This window comes from Ochotona curzoniae, unplaced genomic scaffold, assembly GCF_017591425.1.
Source record: "Ochotona curzoniae isolate NIBS_2020 unplaced genomic scaffold, NIBS_Ocur_1.0 contig_4516, whole genome shotgun sequence".
NCBI classification, from domain to species: domain Eukaryota; kingdom Metazoa; phylum Chordata; class Mammalia; order Lagomorpha; family Ochotonidae; genus Ochotona; species Ochotona curzoniae.
In genome coordinates this window covers 41207-62579 of record NW_024466313.1, presented here as the reverse complement: position 1 = coordinate 62579, position 21373 = coordinate 41207, and the positions used below count along the sequence as shown (strand labels likewise).

General features: G+C 46.7%; 1 protein-coding gene across 1 annotated transcript in view; it reads right to left on the bottom strand.

Annotated features, from left to right (window-relative positions):
- The window catches only part of KCNJ15 (potassium inwardly rectifying channel subfamily J member 15), a 43928-nt gene extending 26977 nt beyond the window's left edge, over positions 1–16951 (bottom strand). The window contains exon 1 of the mRNA XM_040986617.1: positions 16767–16951. The gene's annotated coding sequence lies outside the window, so the exon portion shown is untranslated. The remainder of the gene's footprint in view (positions 1–16766) is intronic.
- Between the last annotated feature and the right edge of the window lie 4422 nt (positions 16952–21373).

The window sequence follows — 21373 nt, the reverse complement described above, 5'->3', positions numbered from 1 at the left end:
GAGGTAAACTATACTGCAGTACACCCATTTAATCAAGTCACTGTGTCTGTCAGTTATCAGTGGTTCTCAACTGTGGCTGCACATGAGAATCCCTTTGGGAGATTTATAACACAGACCAATCAAAGCAGAATTTCCTGGTGGGGAGGCAGATGAGTAAGAGCCTAAGTCTGGCTAAGTTTGAAGAATGTCCCCATTTGCTTCTACACAGTTGAGAGGTTACTAGCAATGAATGGCTTAACGAGACAGAGGTCAAACTGAGTAGATTGCTTTTTCAACAGGCATAAAGATGACAATAGCATCAGGCAAGACCACTGAGATGCAGAGTGGTCACAGGGAGATTGTATAGGAGGCTACTGGCTTTGTCTCAGGGATGTTGTACATGAACTTGGGTTGGCTGCCAAGTTGTTTTAGCATTAATTATAATTTGCACACATGTTAACTGTGAAATGGTGACAGGTGAGAATAAAAATGAAGGACTGTGGTCCTGTTGCTGAGACAAAGAGTAAGTCTCATGTGAAATGCAATAGGTATTGAGGGAGGCAGGGTGAAGTTGGCTTTGCAGATTCACCTGCAGACATCCATCTCCAAGGAAGAAATATGAAGCCGGAGTTGAAGATGTTGGAGTCACTGCAGTGGGGATCAGAAGAGGACCATATAGGAGTCAATGAGAGCTGCAAGGAAGAAAAACACTAAAATAAGAAAGTAGCAGAAGGCAGAGTCTTAGGGATTGACCAAAACGAAAGAAAGTGACAGGATTTTCCAGCCAAGGAACCAGAGAAGAAGCACCTGGCACTATGTAAGTTTTCCAGACAAAACAATTAAGAAGATGTGATTTCAAGAGACAGGATGATACAGAAGTCAAAATTTGGTGAGTGGCAGACATTTGGAATGGTAGTTCACATGCTCCTTGCAGCACTGAAATCTTATAGGGAAGTCCCTGGATTCAGGTTCCAGATCCACTGTGAGTCCAGATTCCTGCTTATGCACACCCTGGTAGGTAGCAGGGGATGGCTCAGGTTGCTGGGTTCCTGTCAGGCAAATGTGAGACCCACTCTGAGTTCCAGATATCTGGTATCAGTCTGGCCCTGACTGGGCTCTGCGGCATTTGGGAAAGTAAAGCAACACATGGAAGATCTTCCCCTCTTTCAGCTTCTGAGTGCACGTATGTGTGTGTCTGTGTAGGTGTGGCTGTGTGCTTATATGTCTGCCTTTCAAATAAATACAAACAGGCAAATAAATAAATGTTTACAATGTGGGAAGCAAGAAGGTACTGATGCCATTGGGAAAGCTCCTGTTTGAATGGATGTGAGCACCTGTTCCTCTAGGTATGGAGGGCAACGGGGAAGGTATGCACATGACATGTGTTTACTCATCACCTACTATGCTTGATTGGATATGGGACAGTGTCACAGTGCTGGCTGCTCTCAGAAGCTTTTGTTCTAGATTTAGAGAAGAGAAAGGCAGATGACAGACTCACAGAACATTTTGGAGGTGTAGTGATAACAATTGAAGAAACATGATCTCTGTTAAGGAAATGATAATCCAGTATTCGGGTAAGAGGAACAGAATGAAGGATGTGGAATCAACCTGGGCCAGCCCTTCAGTTTCACACAGGAGGAACCACCAGAGGTAGAGGAATGATCCAGCTGTGAAGAGGAGCATGAACCTGCATCTTTGGTTACCCATGCATGACTTTGTTGGTGCTTGAAATTCTGGTTTAGTACAGGAGAGGTGGACTGACCAAGGCAGGGATTAAGCAAAGGCCTTAGTGGTAAAAAAAATTCCTGGGTCTCTGGATTACAAATGCCACATTAGAAACACAAACATGGAAAACCACAGAAAGCCAATGCTCAAGGTCAGAGCAGACTCATCCGCACATGGGATCTATACAGCAATTGGACACATTAAGAAGACTACTGACTCTGTTATCCTGTCTTAGGAGAGCTATAATTTAATAGCACTAGCTATCAATTACTGCTGCTTTCCACATCTGTAAAATGAGAGGTTTGGAAGAAATGACCTCAAAGTTCTTTTCCAGCACGGTGAATGGCGACTGTCAGAGCACACGTGAGCTCCTGCAAGTGAATGGACTTTAACATGGACAGTGACTGCTAACTACTGATGTCCAGGGTACTGCACTTTCATGCTCACAGACTTGGGTGCCGGGTCTGTGCACACAAAACTGGCTGTTTGGGGGACCATCTTCATTCTAAAGTAGAAAGTATAAAACTTAAACTCTAATGGGAAATGCCTCCAGCGACATGTGTAATTGAATAGAGTAATCAACAGATCATTAATAATGCAATGAAATGTGCCTAGAAACTAGAGGTGAATGGTTTCCAGTACTTGCCAGCTTGGAAGATGGTTTCGTGAGCCCTTAGACAAATGCAGTATTTAAAGGCATAGATGATTTATGAACCACAGCTAAGCTTAACTTAGAGCACTCTAGAGGAGGACTTCAGACTATTCATGAACATGAATGAAAAGATGTTACTTTGGGGTTGGCATTGTTAGGTAAGGCCACTGACTGCACTGGAAGTAGCCCGCATGGGCATTGTTTCTAGTCCTGGCTGTTCCAGCTCTGCCAATCCACCCCTCCTGCTAATACCGGCCTGGGAAAGCAGGGAAAGCTGGTCTAATGGCTTGGGCATCTGCATCCATGTGGGAGACCCAGAAGCTCCTGCTCTCTGCCTTCTGGCACCGGCTGCCAAATCCACTGTGGGTGTGAATCGGTGGATGGGAGGTCTCTCCCTCTCTGTTTTGCCTCCCCCTCTCAGACAAATAAATCTTCAAAAACAAACAGATGTTTAACTTTGTATGGTTTTCATAGTATGCATTTTCCGTGAACTTCTTTAAAATTGCTTAGTTCTTACACCAAACTACTCTTATCTTTTAAGTCCATGTTTCCACAAACTCTTTGAAATGGCTCTCTGTAGATCAGCTTAGGAAACTATGCTTGGGTCAAGAGGAGTCACTCTGGTGGAACCTTCCAGAAATTCCCTTTGTGGTTCAAGTGTTGCTGCCCTCTCCCTTCTGCCCAGCCTTGTTAGTCAGCTAGCAGCACCTGGGGAAGGGCTTACCTGGGGTTCAAGTGCTGGTGCCCAAGCTCTGCTGGTGGTTGGAGAGATCTGAGGAAGGGATGGCAGAGCCGGACCCTGAAGGAAAAAGGCTGTGTGCAGCCTATACCTGCAGGTCACCTGCTCCTGGGACAGAAACGGAGGAGGTCGGACTCTGCCCTGCCCCAAGGGGGAAGGGGCCTCTGTCCCACTTCGGAGCGCGTCTCACCCATCTCTGAGGACAGATTCTGAGCTACAGCTTTCCTACAGGAGAGTTTTGTTTAAAAAAGAAAGAAAAAGGCAGCCTTCTTGTAGCATCAGCTGTTTCTATTTCAGGTGTTTGACAGCAGTACTAACTCCTCCGCGGGTCTGGGAGCCTGCGCAGCAGCTTCTACTCCTCGGGGTCCTGGAGACGTGGGAGGCTCATGCTCGTGCTTGAATCTCCCTTCCCTCTTAGGGGCTGTGGAATATTGGGGAGAAAAATGGTTATGGTGGGGCCACTCACTTGAGGAGCTCTTACAGCTGCCACGGGGCCAGTGCATTTTGTCGTGGTGTAAATTGAAGCTGCGGGTCATGGGGTTGGCTGGTTTCCCATTTGTTTGGGAAACAGTCTGTCATGGTGGATGATCGTTCGCAGCACACGGGGGCACGCTAGGCTGTCGGACAGGGGATGGACATGAGGGGTCTTCTCTGCAGTAGAATTCCGCATGTGTTTGTACACTCGATTTCTTCCTTGCGACAGAAGCTCCCAGCTGACCTTTGACACAGGAAGTGGACGGAAACTCTGGGACAGCCACAGCAGAGGTGGATTTGAAGAGTGCAGTGCGACTTCCGGGTCACTGCTTCCGGAGAGGAAGACACTCTTGACTTTGGCAGCTCCCTGGGGGCCAGCTTGGCAATGACAGGTTTGGGGCAGGGCTAGGGGTACGTCACCGCAGACCAAGTTTTAAAATAACACTATTGTTTCAACTGGCGCATGCAAGCGGTACATACTTACGGGCCTTTTAAACCCTTTTGATCGTTGATGGGCTTCTCCAGGATGCTCTCCATACTCTTCTGTTTCCAAGTTAGGGGCTGCTTGAATTCTCTCATTGCCACCTGAGTTTGGTTTTCTCTTTTTTTCTCTTGGGCATGAGCCTAGAACAGGAGAAGGCCTGGAGCCATCGGGAGACCCACTCTTCTGTGAGCTACAATCCCTCAGGTGGGTCACGGGGCTCTCTGGGTGTCAGTTTCTTCATCTCCTACAGGGGAAAGGCTTGGAACATTGCTACGAAGCGACAGGAGTGCTGAGGGATGGACCACGTTCCAAATCTGAGCTGATTCCTCCAGCACAGGTTTCTTTGAAGATGAGCAGCCTGGCTTTGTCTTCAGGCAAAGCTGTGAAGCCAAGACCCAGCTACAGTAGCACTTCTTGGTGCCCAGAGGTACTTGTCTGTTCCAGGGTAATTGAAGCATGCCATTGCTCAGACATGCCCTTGGCAATCAGAGGAATCACATCAGACTCCTCCTGATGCCTGTGGCATGTGTGGAATTATGTTGGACCCAGGTGACCAATAATTATACATTTCCTTGAATATTAATGTGTGTTTAAACTTTTATAGTCTTTTCATATAAAGCAAAGAGTAAGGAATAAAGTTTTATCATGGTCTTAGCAATAAAGACTCTCCTTGGTTCCAAGATGCAGGGTTTGGTATGTTCCCTGGCAATGAAAAATTGGGATGATCACAGATTCATTTAATAGTATTTCATGCTCAACTTACGACTGGCATCTTGGTGATCAAGAAGCAGAGGGCAGGGCCCGGCGCGGTGGCACAAGTGGTTAAGGTCCTCACCTTGCACGCCCGGGATCCCATATGGGCGCCGGTTCTATCCTGACAGCCCAGCTTCCCTTCCAGCTCCCTGCCTGTGGCCTGGGAAAGCAGTCGAGGACGGTCCAAAGCTTTGGGACCCTGCACCTGCATGGGAAACCCGGAAGAGGCTCCTGGCTTTGGATCGGCATAGCATTGGCCATTGCGCTCACTTGGGGAGTGAATCATCGGACGGAAGATCTTCCTCTCTGTCTCTCCTCTCTGTATATCCGCCTTTCCAATAAAAAATTAATAAAAATAAATCTTTAAAAAAAAAAAGAACAGAGGGCTGACGTAGAAAAGAGGGTAGGACCAGCGCCAGATTTGGGTTCGAGTCTCAGATCTCACGGTTAAGATCTGGTGTTAGGGGCATTGACAGAAAGTCTGGAAGCTTGTGCGAAAGCCTACCTACACGTAGTGTCCTCCTGATGATGCATGGAGAGGCCCCGAACGGCAATGAGGCCTTGACTCCAAACGAGAGACTTCTTCTCCCTGATTTTCAGTGTCCTTGTTAGAATAAAAATACACTGGGAGCTGAATGCATTGGATTCAGATGCTCAAGAGGACTTAGTAGCTGCTTTGGTTCTCTCAGTCCAGTGCAAGGTTCAGTCTGCCCACCAAGAGACTGTCTTCTGGCCAGGGAAGTTGGAAGCACCAACACCCAACACTCTCAAGTGGGACAAACTTCCCCCCTACTTCTTGGCGGCAGAGACACTATCCAGGACTTGTTAAGCTGGAGAAGACAAACTCCAGGAAGAGCAAACGTGGCTCAGCTCTACGAGAATGGAAAGCTGAGCCTTGCCAGGCTTCCAAAGGCCTTGAAGGATGGATAATTCAATTCTAGCAGGAAAAGGAAAGAATGGCCTGCCAGGAAATGGAACTATGCTGGCACAGGCAGTGAGGCCTGAGGCGGGGGTGTGGTGCAAAGACAGGAGCAATAGAGCAGCATCCCTTGTTGGAGAGAAGGGGCATGGATAGACCACAGGTCAGCCAGTGGGGAGGCTAAATGAGGAGTAGGAATTCCCAGAGTGAGTGCAAAGCTACAATGGCAGGTGGTTTGCCAGGACCAGATTCAAGAGACCCTGCTAAGATTGCTGATAATTACAAACAGCCCTGACTCCGGGGACACCTTGTGGTTTCAGGGAGTCTGTGGTTTCTCTCCACACCAGCTTGAGCAGTATGCAGTCAATTTATAGTTTACAGGGCTTCCCACACACCCATGTATGTTTTCCACTGAAGTCTCAGCTTTTTCCTAGACCCACCCGCATTCCAGGGCAGGCCTCCCTCGCACGCCAAGCTTACGCTCTTTCTCTTTGTCACTCCCTTCTTAAAAACTCAGAAAAACTGCTACCTCTCTTGGTGTTCTTGACAGGAAACAACCTCCAGAAAAAGCTTCAAGGAGAATTGCTGATCCTGTTTGCATCAGAAATGGTAGCTTCTAGAAACAAACCCAGTTCTTTCCCATTTCATCCCATGATTGCATCATCTAGAGACTATGGGGTAGAATCTATTATAAGCTAAAATGTGAAAAAGCTGCTTAAAGATCTCAAGAAGCTTGTTAACACCCTTCACTCTAAATTTGTGAGTTTCTTTGTAAAGTAAGTGCTTTTTAGTTTGGTTATTTGTTTTTAAATGCAGAACTATATTAAAAAGGGAATTGGACCCTCAAGGAGAAAGTAGGACTCCTTTTTGCTCATTTGGAAAATGCTTGTTCCCTCTTGATTCATGCAACAGTAGTCAGAGGAGTTTCCTCAACATTTACAATGAAAACCATGTCCGTGAGCTTCCCCATTATCGCACTGATAGGTATCTCTCCCAGTAAGACATGTCAGAAACGAAAACGGTAAATAATTGGGAGAGGATCACCCATCTCGTAAACACGAGCCTCCAGCTTGAGTCTTTGTCCCAACAGCTGCATCCGGAAAAGCCTTGTGTCCAGCCTGTTTGGTACAGGGGCAGCCAAGGGTCCTAGGGAAATGGGAACCTGGGTGAAGAGAGGAGTGGCCACTTGTGCTGTCACTTCCCATGCACCCAACGTGCTGAGCAACTGAGTTGCAGGGCATCGGGCTGACCCCAGGGACTATGACCAGGTGTTGGCACATCGGGACTTTGCATGTCCGGGAACATTGGAATGCCATCCCTGCTTTGCCCAAACCCAGGCTGTTGCTTATCAGAGCGACCCCCCTGACCAGACAGTGCCTTTCCTGCTCTTTCCTGTCTTTGTTTCAGAGGGCTCTGAGTAGTCTTTCTCAAACAACTACTTTTCAAAGCACAATGCATTCTGTAGCACTTTATAGTTTACATGCAACGTGTTTCCCTGACTCTAGTAGCTGGATTGCTTTCAAACTGTTGAACGAGGCAGACAGTTCTGTAAACTGGCATTGCTATTTTACGGAATCTGTGACTGAGGGAAAGAATAATTAAATCACTTCTTTTTAAAATGCGCTTAATGTATTTTACTCATATTTTAGAACTTATCTTCTACAATTTTCATTCACATGTATTACTTGCACAGTTGGGGGTTGGGCACAGTGTAAGCATACCCCCATTCTAGAAGTTTTCCAAATGCATGACTTTGGCTAGGAAAATGGAAGCTGTGATTATTAAAAAATGTATTTACAGATTTTTCACACTGCTAACATAGGGCAATTCACAGGCATAGCACTGACAGTGCCAGCATCACACATTTCAAACTGAATGAGTTCCCAGGCAGCACTGACAGTGGTTGAGCTGGCACAAAACTACAGAACTTCCTCATTCTCTCTCTCATCCCTGTCTTTGTTGGATCCTGCTCCTATTCAAGAGGTTGCTGAGCTTAGGAAAGAATACACTTGAAATGTCTAGCTTTAATCATTGCAGTGATTAGCACATTTGGACACTGCATTATGTTTCCCTTTTCATTGGAAACACGTTCAAGAACGGGCTTGCAGCTTCTCCAGTGCTGCTTGGGAAACTACAACAAGAAGCTCTCTCCAGCCTGGTACGCTCAGGTGTCTTCCTGGGTGTGACCAATGGCTGTCACAGTCTGTGTGACTTCAGGTACCACATCACCATCTGCTGAAGCTTTGCGGGTTGGTCCTACTTCATGCATGGTGTCACCTTGTGCATGAGCTGGATTGACTCTAAGGAAGGGCAGAGGGAGGTGAGCATGTTCAGAGCAAGAGACGGTGCAAAGCGTTCACCACTGACAGCCTGAGAGGCAGCCACGCTGCATGCGTCCAAGGAGTGAGCTCGGGAGCCCAGCCATGCCCTCGCAAGGCCTCTGACTGCTGCAGGAATGTGACTTGACTGAGCTGCTAAGCCCTCCTGCACCATCTGTTCTTGTTGGCATCTTCAGGCTCTCCACCTCTTCGTCGTTCAACTCCATACTTGCTAAGATCTTCCATCTCCCTTTCTCTCTGTGTGTGGGGGGGGTCTCTGAACCCCACCTTTGGAGTTTCTTGTTCTGATTCCTACTAATGTAGCAGGCTGTTTGGTCTTTCCTCTGCTGTGGAACTTCATTCTCTTACTGTGTGGTGGATTTCTCTGCTTTTCTACTCGCCCAATCACGTTCCCCTCGGTCATTTTACTGGCCTCTTATTCCCCACATTCTCTCTGGAACCTTCTCCTCACCCTTATGGCTACTCACGGCCTCAGAACATTGACTGCCGCCTACTGCGGCATCTTCCCAACCCTCTTTCCAATGCCCCCGAGGCCTCTCCCCTAGAGAAATGCCAACTTCTGACTTGTCTGAAGCTGAGCTCCTGTAAGTTACTCCTGTGCTTTGGTTCCTAACAATGATGTTTTCCTGTTCTCTAACTTTGAACTCCTTCACTCCCCCCTCCCTTTTTTTTTTAGCTTGAGCAATTCCAGAGGTTCCACCTGCTGAGTACTCCTAGCACATGTGTCTTCCTTGGCCCTTGGTGGGGTCACTGTTGTAGTCTTGGTCTCCATTCCTTTGATCCAGCTATTCAAAGTTGCTTCCAGGCCAGTCACTTGGCCACCACTAGTATATCTGAAGTGTAGCTCAGAACTCTGACATGCAAAATCTTCCACGGCTCCTCTTTGCTTGCCAAACACTCTCAACCTGCATCCCCTGGAATCCCACATCTCCTGGCAGACCTGGAAGGATGTGGTCTCAGAAACCAATGACTTTACTTCCAAGGCCACTGTCAAGCCCTTCTGAAGGTTCTGATCACAAACAAGCTATTTAACCTCTGTACCCGTGTTGGCTCATCTTTGTGGAAGTTAATCATGAAGCCATCTTAAGTTGGGTTTAAGGAGTACTTAGAACGATGTCTAAGCAAGCATTCCACAGTGTCAGCCATGCGTACTATCCACGGTCATCACTGTCCTCCAGAGAGCTCAGTCACCGTGTACCTAATGCCTTCCTGCCCTCTGCGGGGGCACCTGTGTCCATCTTGTCCTCCTGGCTTGTGATGGTTTGTTCCCAGGAGAGTGAAAGGTGTTTGTAATCAGAGAGAGAGAGAGGACTCTCAAGTTTTAGTCCCATAGAATTTCATCCTTAAAATGGGAAAATCTCAGAAAATTCCCTGTCAAGTTTAGACATTAAAACACACGGGGTGTCAATGACCTTGGTTGCCATGCACCTAAACACGGCCTCTGATGGAGACTGAGCTGGGGCTGACTGGCCCTCTCCTGGATACGCTGCATCATGAGCCAGGTCAGTCCTGTCTGCCCCATGAATGCAGTACACCCACGCTTTCTTTCCTCCTACCCTGTTTCCCCATCGTCAAACATGTTGACCCTTACTGGTTCCACAGTTTCTTTCTGATTTCAGGTTCTTATTTCCTTATGCTCAAAACGTTGTACACATGTCGTACTTTATCACATTTGCATAGTTACTCTACTGTAGGCACGTGGTTCCCCATTTTGTCACTCAGGAAAGATGTCTCCCACCTTCATGACTTACATGACTCTCAGAGCCAGGCTAATACTTTGCAACTTTCATCCAGGAAGAAAAACTAACAGCTAGCACTTTTCAGATATATATATATGAGAATTCTTCAAAAAATTCGCAGGAAATGCTTACCATGAAAGAAAGGCACGGATTTTGCACTATTTTGGCATCAGAATAAATTTACCCTTTAATTCCATTAATTCCATTTTCCATGACCTTTTGGACTATCCTGATAGTTTCGAAATATTTAAGATAGAAAGATTTGTGATGTATGTTTGCAGGATCCAATAGATGTAAGTTCATTGTACAAGGAAGATGAAGTGATAAGAAAAATAATTCATATCAATGTGTGTGATTTGATAAGTACTTGCTGAAGAATTATTTCTTGGACCAACCAATGGGAAAATAGAGGAAGTATTGGAAAAAATGATAGTGCTTGTGATTTTGTATTCCTAAAGGGCAAGAAGACAAACAAGCAGGCCAGGATCTAGCGGGATGAGCTGGCTCTCCACAGGAACAGGGAGGGAATACAAAGGGTCCCTCAACCGGACAGAGAGAACCCGGTGACATTCCCTTGTGCTGGTGTTAGCCAAGGGAAGGTGAGACCAAAATGGACAATTAAATTGCACAGAGAGAAAGGGATGATGGCAGTATCTCTGACAAGGAACAGACGTTGTCATAATTCAAAGCAAATTTTTAAAAAATGTGCAGGTTAAAATAGACTTGATGAGTGCTTAATGGATACCCAGGTTCCAATACAACGCATATTTTAGACCTATCTTTAACTTTGAAGTAACAAACAAGGGCCTTTGGCTCACGAGACATCTGATTGTGAGGTTTAAAAATAGATGAATATATAAAAATAGATCATATAGATACTATATATCATATCTATGTTATATATAGGTAATATAGAAAAATAGATAAAATAGATGAAAAATAAATGATTAATCAAATTACTTTTTTGAGTTATTCTTATTTTTTTATATAGCTGTTTCAATTCATGTTGTATTTAGAATGTGTGTGCACGTGTGTGGTTAAATTCATTGAAGACTTTTCAGAAGTAAAGGGAGCATAAAGAAACAAAGAGACAAGTATTTCTTTAAATTGGGAAATTGGGGGTGGGGACAGGGTTTGAGAGGGAACAGCCATGCTTTGAATTCTCCAAGGCTGGCCATGCACCTAGAGAGGCAGCTCAGGGCCCGAAGGAACAACAAACAGCCAAGAGGCTCAGGACATCACACTAGATCTTCCAGGGACCACATGATGCAGGACCGTCCCACACCGACCACAGTCACACCATGACAGAGAGCTGGGTTACTCAGAGCTGTCAGGCTGGAAAGGGGTACAGACACATCTATGGTCCACAGTGGATACAGAACTCCAAGAGAAAGGCGAAGAATGCTGGTTGGTAGAACTTGGTGGAGTTCTGATACGTTCTCCATCTCTGTGGAGTTCTACCAAGGGATATGACGAAAGCACAGCACATCTCCCAAGTGCTGACCTCACTTCTACCAATGCATATACACCAGTGTCTCCCCAGCACAACCTCCCAAGATAAAGATTGCTTTGCTATCGCGCTTGACTGTGTTTTAGGGCCTCCTCTCCTGCCTTCTGGCTGGGGGCATCACCCCTTGCCCCAGACCCCCAGAGAGCATAGTTCCAGCATTGGAACAGTTTTCTCTTCACAGGGTCCAAGAGCTGGAACCCTGAGTGTTTGTGGAAACCGATTATCACAGCATTTCTGTTCACCAGACTCGAGTCATGGGATGCTCCATGCAAACCTTTTGTTCAGGAGTGACATTCAAATGTCACCATTCCTATATAACACTTTTGGTAACTAATGTTCAGGGGCCAGTTTGAAGAAAAACCTAGTCTATAACACGAACCTTAGGTAAAAATTGTAAATTAGAACTTTGTGGGACAAACATTGAAAAAGAAGCTCTGTTACATTGTAGACACTGGCCTTGAGAGAGTGCCATTGTACCTATAGTTTCCCCACAGAGGCATACCCACGCTGCCTTGGGTGTGGAATTCATTGGTGCAGAGATTTCTGTGTGTGCTGCATCTCACTGTCTGATTCTAAGTTACTTCCACAGGCTTGTGAAAAGATGCAGAGGGCAGGGTGGGGTTCTCATTCCTTAGCTTCTAGAACATGTTGCAAACACAGCAGTGGAGCCCCTGGTTTATTCACTTCCTTTCACTCCTAACCAATCTGGTGGAGAGAAGGTCTGTAGAAAGAGTAGTAATGAATGATGCCACACCTCATGACTTTCCCAAATGAAAGATGATTTTTTTCTAACTTGCTGCAAAGAGGTAGGAGGAAATAGGAAAGGAATATTTAGGGAATAAGACAAGCAATATTCAGGGAGCCAATCTTGTGTTCTTTGGCACGGAGGACTAGGCTAGAGAAAGATATCAATCTGCAAATATTTTCAAATGTAAACAGCACCAAGTGGGGGTGTTATCTGGCCTGATAGGCACCAGCTTTGCAAGTATCCAGACAGAGAAATGATATTGTTAACTGCTATCAGAAATTGGAAACAGAATAACAGGCACAGGAGCAATGCTCTCTGCCAGACATGCAGACCTGTGGATAGGGCAAACCCTCGAGTCTCCAAAGGAGGCACATCCATGTGTTACCAGCACAGCCAATGTCTTTCGAGTTTCTAGGATCCAGGTCAGCATGGCATTATTCAAATTGTACACTGCTGGTTTTCCAAAAACCAGGAAAAAAATGCATCACAAATTTCAGTGCCCACCTACTACCTGGCTATCAGAACAAAGCAGCTCCAACAGCATGGCACCTGCAACCTGGATAGGATGGGAAGGTTCAGTCACAATCTGAGGCTCTGCTCTTTTCACGGCAACACATTGACAGAGTGAGAAGGATTCCAGAAAACAGCCAGATCCATGTCCCATTGAGTAGGGAGAGGTAGGGTCATTTCTGCTGATCAATCCTCCGAGAGACAAGGAAGCCAGCAGCTTAAATTAGTATACAAATTGATTCAACCATTCATTCCAGAAACAATACTCTCTTATGTAAGATAAGGAATGTACTTATCAGTCCTGCTTTGCAGAGTTCCACCCCACCAACCCCACTAAAGTCTTAGTGCCTGAATTTACCAGTCACATACCTGTGTTCATTTTGTTTCAGATTTCATAGTTGCCAAATTCATGTCTCTGGTGCAAACATGCAAGAATATGGCCAGTCATCAGCTTGACAGTGGGCCAGCTCATGCAGAACCAGGAATGGGGTAAGGCCCAATCTGAGTCCTTGGGACACTGTGGAACACCCCACAGCTGTGCTCCTTCTCCCACCTGACACCGACTCTCGTTTCTGGTGGCTGTAAATTCAGGTACACGGTTCTTCACGTTGAACTCCCACCCCTAAGAAGGGAGTGAAAAACCAGTGCTGCCCCTGTGACTTTTGCCTGCTAGCTAGCGGACGTACCACCTGCTTTATTTAACACAGACCACCGCTCCTCTACATTGCTCCAAAGTTGAGCCGCAGGGTCATGGGGAAGAGCCAAAGAAAACTTTGTCTATTCTGCTGCTAATTCTTTCCAGAGTTTTGCCTTTTGCCTCCCATGGGTAGGATAGCATAGATATATCCTTCCACTTCATAGCTTCCTCCTGGAGGCAGATCAGGTGGCTGGCACCTGTGCACTTCTGTACTAAAAATCTAAACCATGTCCTTCTCTTAGTTCTCCTCCAACACCTGCAGGCATGATCGAGTGATCCTAATTTGTCTTCTGATCATGGTGAGAATAACTAGACTATCACACAGTGGCATTGTACTTCAGAAGGAAGTAGAGAGTCTTGTGGAATTGAGCTGGTGTGAAGTCCTAGTGTGGGCTGCGGTAACCACAGGGCTACAATCTCTGCCTCAGTTACTGCAAGGTGCCCACCAAAGGGCTCATAGGTGAACAGACTCCTCCTGGGACTCTCATCTGACAACAAGAGCATGGCTGTGTTTGATCCCAAAGCCCTGGGAATGAGGCAGGATCTGTGATATGGATTAGAGCAGGCGGGATCCCTGACCTCAGCCTGCATTCATCCTGAGTGGGCCCTGCAGAGGCTGCAACATCTGGCAGGCTCCGCTGTCTTGAGTTGCCTTTTAGAAATAATTGCCATGTTCTTACTTTTCTCCTTTGATCTTAAAGCAGTAAAGATAAAAGAACATACAATATAGAGAACTCCCTCCGAACCTTTACGTGATGGTGATTAATTATTCTCTCTTCACTCCAAGCCTGCAATTCTCCATGTAGATGCAGGGAGCAGGCTCTTTATGATGTTTTAATGTAGTGGAGATTTGGGAATTCCCAGGCACTTTTGCCTGGAGGTTTCTTAGGGTCTCACAGCCCTTTTCTCTCTCTCTAAAACTGGCACAAGGAAGCCAGCCTGAGTGGCAGCCAAGGGCCAATTGCGCCAGGTCAGACCTGTTTCTGGGGCCCCAGGACCTTGAAGAGGACCCACCTGTTCTGGACTTACCTGGTGGCTTTGCTCTGGCAGCACTCAACCCTGACCAGCCACTCCCAAGGCCACTTCTGAGAGACCACAGCGAGAGAAGGAGTCAGTAGCAATGCATGTCTGCTTTGTCTCTTGGAACTGCCCATTAAAAACAGCTAAGTTTTCCCAGCAGACTGAAAACTCACATTGAATGCTCCCAGCGCTGTCTCAACTAGTCTGGAAGCAGAGTTCTTTTCAAGGGAATGAGGATTTTAAACAACACCCTGGGAGATGTCGGATCTATCCCATGTAGACAGGGTGGACTATGGGGGACCTTGGGTCTATCCCATGTGAACAGGGTGGACTATATCAAGAGAGTAGTGTTGGTGCAGAAGTCAAGGCAGACACAGAGGACCCGGGATGCCTCCACGCCCTAAACCCACATTTGCAAGGAATGCTGAGCCTCAGCTCTGCTACCCTGTCTGCTGCCTTCCCTGGACTTGTGGCTTCTAAGATTCCATTCCACAGATGCATTTTCTACAAAGCCCAGGGCCGTGCAGCCACAGACATGAAGGACTTCTCTCAGTTTCACAGAGATGAGGGAGGAGGGACAGGGTCAGTTCAACTCTATCAAGTGTACCAACTCTGTTGGGTACGTGCAATCATATATTGATGGCTTTTCTTGTCGCAAGCACGCTGTTGTCATGTGGCGTAGTTACACACACGCATGCATGCAAACACACACACACGCGTGTGTGTGCAAACACACAAGCACAGCCCTTTTAAGATTTTCTTAATGCAAAAGCAGAGGGAGGGCGTGTTCAGCCCAAGGCAAAGGAGCCAGAAAACCTGCTTTTGTTGGCTGTGAGTGCTGGCACGTGAATCCTGGGGTCTCGTGCTCTCCTTCGCCCCCAGATGCAGCTGGCTGCCCTGGTTATAAGTGTGAGGAGAGGAAATGGGAGGAATCGCAGTTTCTGTGAAATGACCACAACCGTTGGTGGCAGGAAGGCGCGGTAAGAGAGAGGGAGGGCTTCTTTGAAATGTATTTTCCTTAAGCAACCAGAATCACAAACTCCCACTAAGTCCATTTCTCTAAAGCCCCCGGACTACTGACACATTTATGAATTCAGAGAAGAAATGACTGCTCTGACCTCTGAGACTGGAACACTTGGCGACATGGTTAAGCTCTCCCAGCCCAAGTGAGGACATGCCACACGACCTCCACACGGCTTCCTGCAAGGCCGGTCAGTTATGTCAACTACCGTTAAGCAAGATGCAAAGCTGCTGGAAGACACAGCCCCAGGAAGGTGTCCTGCAACCAGTGCTGGGAGCCCCGTGGTGGAGGTGAGTGTTGAATGGCCGAGCAGGAAGTCGCTCACATAGAAGGATGTGAAAGCCTCGGGGGGGCGCTTTTCTTTGGAGCTTTAGGGCATTTTCTGATCAGACAGGCTCAATCGCTTAGGGCTCTACCTAATCATGGCATATTTGTATGAACACGCACACAAGAACACAGCAGGGAAGGATCTGGAGCAACAGTTGATTGTGTGAGTTTGAGGTTGCAAAGAAAGAAGAATCACTGACAATATATGTGTGTGTGTCTATATATATATATAAATTTTTTTTTTTCAAAATCCCCCCTAGGGTCAATGGGGGCAGGGGGAGGAAGCCACATTCAGATGAAAAAAAAAAATACACTAAAACATTGCAGCTGAGAGAAATGTGAACTGTAGTTTTGCGTTTTCTCCAAGGAATTGTGAGGTCGAGAAACGTACATTGAGCCCCAAAGTCTCTCCTTGTGGTCACTAACGGTGGATTTGTCGAGAGGGACACAAGTGGAATTTTACAGGAGCAGTAGCATGACATCCATTAGCTGAGAATAGCCTAAATCCACAAGAAATTATACGCAGATTACCCGAAGCGCTACCCATGGGCTGTGAACAAGGTTCCAAATGGTTTTTTTTTTAAGTCAGAATTGTTTACATTCCTTATACCACAGAAAACTTGCATAACGTATGTCCTCCTATATGCATAGGTAGCAGATTTTAAATTATTCCAATGAGGTTTTGCCTTACGGCCACCTAAACTCATTTCCTCACTGACAAAGGAAAAATCATGGCTAGAGAATTAGCCAAAGCGCTCTATAATTGCTGGAAATCGATCACGCGCTTGCTTGAGCAGACACTACGGTAGAAAAGCACTTGCCATGAGAACACCAAGTCACTTTTCTCCCGCGGTCTAGAGCCCCGACACCCACAGCAAACAAGACAACATCTGGATATTATTTCACAGAAAGAATAAAGCACTTTTTTTTGTCCCATCATTAAGGAAAAACCCGTTTTCCACATGCAAACAGTACTTATAAATTCCCCCAAGATATGCCTGGATGTCTTGAATGATTTAAGTAAGTTTTAAAAGAATCACAACTTTCTCATTACCTTTACAAGTAAAGCTTTTCAAACACAGCGCAGTGCGCTCCAGGCTCCAATGTTGACTTAAACGTGTGTCTCTTACCTGCAAAGCCCAGGGGAGCGCAGAGTCCTAGCTGAATGTGAAGTTGAGCCGAGGCAGAGATGAGCCGTCAGTGCAGGTTGTCTTGGGAGTAGGTGCTTACGGCTTCTTAGAGCAAAGAACACATTCTAACTGCTCACTGTCAGTCAAAAACAAGTTGGTGCAAGTTTGAGTAGGAATTACCTGAAGGAACTGAACAGAGAAAGAAAGAGATTGGGAGAGATTGGGCGGAGGAGGGAGGGACGGAGGAGAGGGAGGGAGGAGAGGAGAGAAAGTGAGAGACACAGCGAGAATCTGAGAAGGGAGTCCCTGGTATCTGTGCGTGCCTTAAGCCCTCAGGAAATCCACAGCCCAGGATTCAGCTGGGCACCCACTCCTGCGGGTCCTGAACACCTGTGCAAAAGAAAGCTGATGCCCTTTCAAAGAATGCCAGTTCATCTCTGAAAAACTTGCGTCATTCTTAGTAAAGCCTCTCTGAAGGTTCCCTTTGCCTAAGCAAAGGGTAAATAACTGTTTTATCATTTCTAACAAGTTCTCCTTTATCTCTCAGGATCTTTCTTCCTCTTCCTTCTCCCCACCTCCAGTCTGAATCTGAACCAGAAATCCCTGCCTCCCGTGCGATGCAAGACAAAGGCACCCAGCCCACATCTTAACAAAACAAAACTTCTTAAGAATATGGCACAGAACCCCTGGCTGTAGCTCTCTGCCATCCTGGCCCTATCAATAACCTCAGTCACTTCTGTTTTCATTCATGAAGACAACATACCGAAGTTGGAGGGATGTAGGTAAAACTTGGCTCTGTGGCTCATGGAGTTTGGGTCTGAGGGTTCTGTAGAGAGTCAGGGAGTTTTATGAGATGTGGTGAGAATTCCAGGCTGGAAGCAGAGAACTGTGGGGAGATCTTTTGGACTCTGCGATTGGAAACAGTTTCCTGGGTCACAGGCACATGCGCTCACAGCTACCAAGTCCAGAGGCCAGTTCATGACACATGTGCTTCCTTGACTTTTCATGGCAGAGTACATGTGGACCTTGGTAATTCCTAAGACTGCGTGTAGGTTTCCAAGGGTTCTCCCCAAGAATTGTGCCCACACTGGTCCAAAGCTGCCCATCGCAGGAGCCAATGACGCCCTCATACATACCCTACAAATACACCTTGGTCTTGAGTGACCTTCAGTTACCCACACAACCCCACAGCATCATTTCGGTTTTGACTCACACGGAAGGTCTCCATCTAATAAGGCCCTGACCCAACTCGAATTCAATGCTCATTTTTTTTATATGTCACTGGCCATCACCTCAGAGTGTCCCAGCTTTATTATGCATGGTCTGTGCTGCATTGTGGAACTCAGCTTCTCTTGTTTGGGCCACCAAACAGCTAACCAGTATTAGTTGGCATGTTGTAAGTCCTCAAAAAAAAATATTTACTGGGTGGCTATTTTGGTTTAGTGGGTTAAATTCCCACTTGGAACACCCTCATCATACATTGGCTATGTGGGGTCCCAACTCTGCTTCCAATCCAGCTTCCCATGAACATGCCTGGAAGGCAGCAGATGATGGTTCAAGTACTGTGACCCTGGCCCCCATAGAGGAGATCCAGATAGGGCCTGGCTTCAGCCTGACCGAGCCCGGCTGTTGCAGGCATTTGGAAAGGAATGAACAGGTGGAGATAACTCCCTTCCTCCCCCTCCCCCCTCTTTTTCTCTTTAAAATAAACAAAATATTTTGGGCCAGGCATGATAGCCTAGTGGCTAAAGTCCATGCCTTGCATACACCAAGATCCCATATGGGATCCAAGTCTAATCCCGGCAGCCCTGCTTCCCATCCAGCTCCCTGCTTGTGGCCTGGGAAAGCAGTGGAGGAGGGCTCAAAGCCTTGGGAGCCTGCACCGCGTGGGAGACCCAGAAGGAGCTCCTGGCTCTTGGCTTCAGATTGGCTTAGCTCCAGCTGTTGCAGCCAATTGGGAAGTGAATCAGTGGATGGAAGATCTTCCTCTCTGTATATCTGTCTTTCCAACAGAAGTAAATCTTTTTAAAAATAAAATATGTAAACCTTTGTCAAGTAGGTGGAAATAGTAAGTGAATAATACTGTTCGCTACAATTCAACCTGAATTCCTGCATTTGAGAGTGCTTAAGGCTTCAACTTTATTGAATACTCTTTTTTTTTTTTAATTGGAAAGTCAGATACACAGAGAGGAGGAGAGACAGAGAGGATATTTTTCTGTCTGTTGACTCACTCCCTACACAGTCACAATGGCAGGAGCTGCGCTGATCTGAAGCCAGGAGCAGGGACTAGGAGCTTCTTCCGGGTCTCCCACATGGGTGCAGTGTCCCAAGGCTTTGGGCGGTCCTTGACTGCCATCCCAGGCCACAAGCAGGGAGCTGGATGAGGAGCAGGGCTGCTGGGATTAGAACCATATAGAACATATAGGATCTAAAACATATAGGATCCCGGCACAAGCAAAGCGAGGACTTTAGTCACTAGGCTACCATGCCCGGCCCTTGAATACTCTCTCTCAGCTTGCTATCTCTTTCAGAAATGGTGCTATTTTGATGCTAAGGCCCAAGTGTCCTGATTGCTACAGTAACGGAGAGGGTAAGTGACATCCTTGGCATCTCAGAGCTACAAAGTAATGAGAAGTTCTCCCTCTGAGGATGTAGTTTTTCATTATTTTACATTTTTTTCCCCGGAATTAGTCTATTGCAGGCATCCACCTTGTTGTGTGTTCCCTCAAACGCCAAGTGAGAACACTGTGCAGATTATATTCACGGTCCAAGCCCTGCAGCTTTCAGCTCTTGCGTGGCTGTAGAGTGGAGCTGCTATGGGGTCACAACAGCCTCTGAGGTAATGGGGAGACCGCGTACAGGGCAGTAGGGTGACATTGGGAAAGGTGGGTGTCCAGACACTGATGCTCACTTGGCCACGTCGTCCTGACTTTCTTCTCTACATCCACGACTTTGATCACAGAGCTGACAGATCTCATGCAGGAGATGAGACCTTAAGAATGCAGGCCAAGCATGAAGGAAGAAGTTCTAGAACAAGCCTCCTAGTAGATCTTTGTCATGAGGAAACATTTTGTCCCGCATGTTTTAACAATTGGACAATCTGTCCAAATGTTTCTGGAAATTTCTGAAGCTAACTGATGAAAATAGAACAAACTATTTAAAATTGAACACAACAGTACTTTTTTGTTCCTGAATTTCCCTCTCATTCAGCAAGTAAGCTGTGCTGCACTGTATAATCCTATGAGGTAGCGACAAGGAAGTGGCTTGGGAGAGCACGAGCAATAACACAGTCGCTGTTCTGAAAATGAGCAGCTTAGTGTCGCTTGTCCTTCAGCCTGAAAGAGCCACCAGTGTGAGTTTTCCCATAAATCACTCTCCTTCCCTGTCTACCTTCCTTCTTCCTTCCTTTCTCCCATTTACTTGAGAACAAGACTTTGACATGTGTCGTATGTGACTGGAGCATTCATCCAAAGTCTGGGTTGGTATCCAAAGTTCTGGAGGAACTTTCATAAGAAACAACTTTTTTCAGGAGACCCATTTCCTGAGAATAACTTCCAAAACACACACATACAAAAGTGCTGTATTGAGACATTAAAAAAAAAACAAACATTGAAATGTGGTGAGTGTACAAAACACATTACCTGTGACTACATTCTGTTGAGTTGAGTAAGCTATGAACTCATTTATAGAGGGCCAAGGTTGGTTTTGAGACCCTCATTAGACACTCCTGTAAATCCACCTGCTGGGAGACCCCTCCCTAATCAGGTCAGGCAATACATAGCCAGCAGACTCCAGATGGCATTGAAAATACACCCAGCACCACCACCCTAAAAGGAACTCGTTCCCAGGAGGGTGACCTGTGACCATCCCCACACTACCAAAGCTCCAGGGGCCTGAGATGGGCACCCACTGACTGTGAGCCTTTCTAGCAAACAGCTTGCCTTAGGAACTCACAGAGCCAAGGTGCCCTCCTGAGGTCTGTTCCCTAGAAGCAGTCATCCAGACAAGGGTGCTTGATAATTTACCAAAGAACGGCTTCTAGAAGGATCCTGAAAGAGAATATTGGAAACAAGTCAGGGTTGGAAAAGCCAGGGCACAATGCGAGGCAAATGCTGAGGCCCAGACCCTGGAGTGGACTTGGGTGGGGAAGGAGTTATGGCCTGAAAATGACCTCCTAGCTATGGAAGCTGGATTCTGCAGGACCTGCTTGAGGCAGCTTTTGGCCAAGAGGAGAAGAACAGCTGGGGCACACAGTCTTCCAAGTACCCCCAGCTTACTGCTTCTGCAACCAAAATGTCCCTACAACCCAAGGCAGTCTGACAAAGGTGGAAGAATTCACAAGCAGAAGCACAGAAGTAGCTCTCAGAAGTGCTGGAGGGGCAGCCAGAAGCTCCGGCAGATTCCCCAACAGCTTCAGCTACTATCACAGATCCTGTGGGTACCACCAGGATTGACTTCCCTTGGGGGCTGAAATGGCACCTTATCCTAGTCCTTCAGCATCCCCCACCAACCTTCTCCAAGCCAATTGGAAGAAAGCTCAGTGCTGCCTAGGATATTCTACTTACGGTATAGTCTGCATACGAGGTGCGTGTTGTCCTTTGCTCCCT